This window comes from Aegilops tauschii, chromosome 5 (genome assembly GCF_002575655.3).
Source record: "Aegilops tauschii subsp. strangulata cultivar AL8/78 chromosome 5, Aet v6.0, whole genome shotgun sequence".
Classification (NCBI taxonomy): Eukaryota; Viridiplantae; Streptophyta; class Magnoliopsida; order Poales; family Poaceae; genus Aegilops; species Aegilops tauschii.
The window spans coordinates 459,467,244-459,473,243 of NC_053039.3; positions in this window are offsets into that span (position 1 = coordinate 459,467,244).

Here is a 6,000-nt window from a genome sequence, read left to right on the forward strand (position 1 = left end):
CAACTAACTCATTAGTTGCAGTGCTTGCAAGGCTTAAGTGATGTGCATTACCGAGTGGGCCCAGAGATACCTCTCCGACAATCGGAGTGACAAATCCTAATCTCGAAATACGCCAACCCAACAAGTACCTTCGGAGACACCTGTAGAGCACCTTTATAATCACCCAGTTACGTTGTGACGTTTGGTAGCACACAAAGTGTTCCTCCGGTAAACGGGAGTTGCATAATCTCATAGTCATAGGAACATGTATAAGTCATGAAGAAAGCAATAGCAGCATACTAAACGATCGAGTGCTAAGCTAACGGAATGGGTCAAGTCAATCACATCATTATCCTAATGATGTAACCCCGTTAATCAAATGACAACCCATGTCAATGGCTAGGAAACATAACCATCTTTGATTAACGAGCTAGTCAAGTAGAGGCATACTAGTGACACTCTGTTTGTCTATATATTCACACAAGTATTAAGTTTCCGGTTAATACAATTCTAGCATGAATAATAAACATTTATCATGATATAAGGAAATAAATAATAACTTTATTATTGCCTCTAGGGCATATTTCCTTCAAAACCTATGGCCCCCGGGTCTATTTTCCATCATATTAATCTTCCAACACTTAGTTATTTTCATTGCTTTCTATTTTACTTTGCATCTTTATCATAAAAATACCAAAAATATTATCTTATCATATCTATCGAATCTCACTCTCGTAAGTGACCGTGTAGGGATTGACAACCCCTTATCGCGTTGGTTGCGAGGATTTATTTGTTTGTGTAGGTGCGAGGGACTCGCGCGTAGCCTCCTACTGGATTGATACCTTGGTTCTCAAAAACTGAGGGAAATACTTACGCTACTTTGCTACATCACCCTTTCCTCTTCAAGGGAAAACCAACGCAATTGCTCAAGAGGTAGCAAGAAGGATTTCTGGCGCCGTTGCCGGGGAGGTCTACGCAAAAGTCAATATACCAAGTACCCATCACAAACCCTTATCTCCCGCATTACATTATTTGCCATTTGCCTCTCGTTTTCCTCTCCCCCACTTCACCCTTGCCGTTTTATTCGCTCTCTCCTTTTTGTTCCCCTCTTTTTTGCTTGCTTTTTGTTTGCTCGTGTGTTGGATTGCTTGTTTGTCACGATGGCTCAAGATAATACCAAATTATGTGACTTTACCAATACCAACAATAATGATTTCCTTAGCACTCCGATTGCTCCTCTTACCGATACGGAATCTTGTGAAATCAATGCTGCTTTGTTGAATCTTGTCATGAAAGATCAATTCGCCGGCCTTCCTAGTGAAGATGCCGCTACTCATCTAAATAGCTTCGTTGAATTGTGTGATATGCAAAAGAAGAAAGATGTTGACAATGATATTGTTAAATTGAAGCTATTTCCTTTTTCGCTTAGAGATCGTGCTAAAGCTTGGTTTTCATCTTTGCCTAAAAATAGTATTGATTCTTGGAATAAGTGCAAAGATGCTTTTATCTCTAAGTATTTTCCTCCCGCTAAGATCATCTCTCTTAGAAACGATATTATGTATTTTAAGCAACTTGTTCATGAACATGTTGCACAAGCTTGGGAGAGGATGAAATTAATGATACATAATTGCCCTACACATGGTTTGAATTTGTGGATGATTATACAAAATTTCTATGCCGGATTGAATTTTGCTTCTAGAGATCTTTTAGATTCGGCCGTGGGAGGCACTTTTATGGAAATCACTTTAGGAGAAGCTACTAAACTCCTAGATAATATTATGGTTAATTATTCTCAATGGCACACTGAAAGATCTACTAATAAAAAAGTGCATGCGATAGAAGAAATTAATGTTTTGAGTGGAAAGATGGATGAACTTATGAAATTATTTGCTACTAAGAGTGTTTCTTCTGATCCTAATGATATGCCTTTGTCTACTTTGATTGAGAATAATAATGAATCTATGGATGTGAATTTTGTTGGTAGGAATAATTTTGGTAACAACGCGTTATGGAGGAAACTTTAATCCTAGGCCTTATCCTAGTAATTCCTCTAATAATTATGGTAATTCCTACAACAATTCTTATGGAAATTTTAATAAGATGCCCTCTGAATTTGAGACTAGTGTTAAGGAATTTATGAATTCGCAAAAGAATTTCAACGCTTTGCTTGAAGAGAAATTGCTTAAAGTTGATGAATTGGCTAGGAACGTTGATAGAATTTCTCTTGATGTTGATTCTTTGAAACTTAGATCTATTTCTCCTAAGCATGATATCAATGAGTCTCTCAAAGCCATGAGAATATCCATTGATGAGTGCAAAGAAAGAACCGCTAGGATGCATGCTAAGAAAGATTGCTTTGTGAAAGCGTGTTCTTCTAATTTCTATGAAAATAAAGATGAAGATCTAAAAGTTATTGATGTGTCCCCTATTAAATCTTTGTTTTGCAATATGAATCTTGATAATGATGGGACTGAATATGATCCACCTTTACCTAGAAGGCGTTCCAAAAATTCAGAGTTTTTAGATCTTGATGCTAAAATTGATAAAAGTGGGATTGAAGAGATCAAAACATTAGATATTAATAAACCCACTTGTCGGGGATATACCCCGCGGTATGACCCGGCCGGAAGTGTGACCCGGCCGGACTTGGCGCTTCACCGTGACCCGCCGGAGGACTGGCAACTCACGGGTCTGGCGGCTCACTGTCAGACGACTCACGAGCCTGACGACTCGCGGATGACCCCGACGGCGGGTCAGATAGAAGACTAGGCCCAAGGCCCAGAAGGCCGGCTCGTGTTATGGTGGGCCGGCTTAAAAGGAAAGGGATGACGAATATTTCCTTTACGCGGAAGCAAGACCCGGACTTGTATTCAACTTGTAAGAAAAGATAGACTAGCCCTAGTCCTACTAGGACTCCATATGTAACCCGCCCCTCTAACTTATATAAGGAGGGGCAGGGCACCCCAAAGAGGGACAAGCAACAAGAAACAATCTCTAGGGCTAGACACAAAGAGCCGGCTGACCGGCGACTCTCTCATGAGCATAATGAGACCTAGCCACAAACAGCATGTAGGGCTATTACCGGATGATGTTTCCCGGGGCCCGAAGCTGTCTAAATCCTTGTCTTGTGTTGCGTCTCATGATTCCACCCAACCCCTCTCAAGCTACCACATAGATGCGTTGGCCTCGCAACTAAGTCCTGACATTAAGGACATCTGCCGTGACAATTCCACGACAGTTGGCGCCCACCGTGGGGCTTCGCGCACGGTGGTGTTGAGTTCTTGGAGGGATCTTTCACAGGGATCAAGAAGCTCGCGATTCGTTGGATGAAAGAAGAGCCGGCAATTATTCATGACAAAAAGTGGTATTATACCGAGGAGATGGAGGCACGCCAACATTTTTTGGCACGGGTGGTCGTCGTTACTCAACGGACTCCCGCACCGGCTTACAGCGCTGTGGCCGTCTCTCGCGACCACGCCGGCTTACAACGACATGGCCGTCTCTCGCGACCACACCAGTTTACAACGAGGAGGACAATTTGCCCGTTTGCACCGGCTTACAACGCCACGGACGACTCGCCCGTCCGCCCTCGCGGCCGGTTCACGTGTCTGGGCCAGCTTACAACGCCGTGGCCGACTCGTTGTCCGCGCCGGCTTACAAAAGTCACAGCCGACTCACCCGTCCACACCGGTTTACCACGCCGTGGCCGGTTCACCCGTGAGCGACTTCAACTTCACCTAGCGATCATCAATTTCATGGCGGATTATTTCCGGCCTGGCACATCAGGTGATATCCATCTAAAATATATTTTATTGGTACATATTATTTTGTCAAAGAGCAGTTTATCTTTGTCTTGGTCTGCAATATTGTTGATGCAGGACAATTGTTCACTACATCAAAATGACGTGGTTAACTCGCCCGACCGCGCCGGTTTACAACACCGCGGCCGGTTCATCTGTCTATGCCGCCCCTGATGCAACGGTCGTCTTTACCATCCGTTTCTCGCGGCCTGGTCTATATCAACATACCGGGCCACACCCGTCTGCGTGAGCTGATTATTGAGTATGAGCAAGTCACTACTTGGGAAGCCCGGTTTTCTTTCAACAAAATGGAGGCAATTATCATATACCATCAACCGCCGTCTGCACCGGATGGCTCAATGGACATGCGCACAAGTCGCCGTCACTACAGTTTGGTCAAACTTCAAACAGCCAGTTGGAAGGAACCATTGGCCGAGTTGCTGACACGGCTCATACGGGATCATTTATAACCCGCCGCAGTCACCTCAACCTTCTGTGGATACACATTGTGTTATCAACACCAATGATATACAAGTTATGCCGGCTTATATCACGGTTAAATATGGAGAATCTCAAGCCAACTCCTCGAGTCATCTTGAGACTCGGGGGCTACAGTGACATGACTCGGGAACCCCGGGTCGTTGGAGGGAATGATAACCCGGTTCCGGAGGCTGCTACCATATTGGTGAAAAAATTAAAAGGCCGTCAGAAAATTTCCGGTTTAAAAAGAAGGATTCCGGTTTAAAATCCGGTTCAAGAGACATCTCTCTCCAACAAAACACTGAAGCTCTTAATATCCGGTTTAAAAACCGGTTCAAGGGAAATTTGTTTACCACAAGGCTTTGAAGCTCTCAAATCCGGTTTAGATCCGGCTCAAGGTAAATTTATTTCTCACAAAGTTTTGAAGCTTTCACTTCCGGTTCAAAAAGAATTAATCTCTCGCAAGATCGAGTTCTCAAAAAAATTAAAGGTTGCCAAAGAACTTGCTGCCATGATGCGCGATTCAAACTTGGGTATCCTGCTTTACGGCTTATCTTATTATGATCACTTGGGGGCTTCCTGCCCATCGAGCATAGCTATCAGTACCCTTTTGATCGGCGCAATGCCAAAACTTATATGGTCACTTGGGGGCTTCCTGTTCAAACATAGGTCGTATTCGAACCAAAGAGAACATAGCTGTCGATACCCTTTTGATCGGCACACCGCCGAGCTCATTGGGGAGTTTCTTGGTCATATTTGAACCATAGCTCAACCCCCTTTGGGAACCGACGTGGATCGTATTCAAATCAGCATCGTTAAACAACTCTCAAGGTCATTTGGGGGCTTCCTGTTCAAACATAGGTCGTATTCGAACCAAAGAGAACACAGCTGTCGGTACCCTCTTGATCGGCAACGCCAAAGCCACTGGGGCTATATGATCGTATTCGAATCTTAGCTTAACCCCTTTGGGACGGTTTTCTAATCGTATTCAAATCAGAAGCCTCAAAATTTTTGAAGTCTCTTTTTGCAAACAGTTTTCGGATTTTATTTGAAGCTCTTTTGATCATATCTAAAGTGTATATGAGTGGTTGCTATTTAACCCGGTTTGACTTTGGATAATAAGTCGCCATCATATGACAATCATAAACATTTGGAAGTCTTGATTCCTAAAGATTGGGTTATCACCCTTACTGCACAGGTCACATAAACTGGCAGTGAAAATTCAATATCACAGGTATAATATTATTATTATAGTTATGTTTCAAAGTTATGATTCATAACAGGCTTATCTGTGACTCCTTGTTACACATCAATGGTTATATGTGAGATATTATGACCCGCCCTGCGGTAAACCGCCAAGGGATCTTGTGATCTACTTGTGTGCAGGATAAGACTACATTTGGGTGATTACCCGCCGTGGCTTTTAACGTTAAGTCGCCAGGGCATATGTTGTTTAAACTTTGTGCAGGATTTACAGGGCTATAACTTACATAAATGATTAAGTTCAAGCCCATCATCAAAGATTGAAATTGGTGTCTCAAAAGGGTTGTCAATTCTTGGTTTTCTCAAAGGCTATAAGCCGCCGGGTTATAAAATTTCCGGCTTACAATGGAGGCGTAATAAATCGCCATCGGCCAAGAGTCGCTGGGTATTTAAACTCCGGATTTACTTGTCAACAGATAAGGTATTTGAATCTTTAAATAGCCAAACTTGGCTGGATTTTCACTATGATATTGAATGA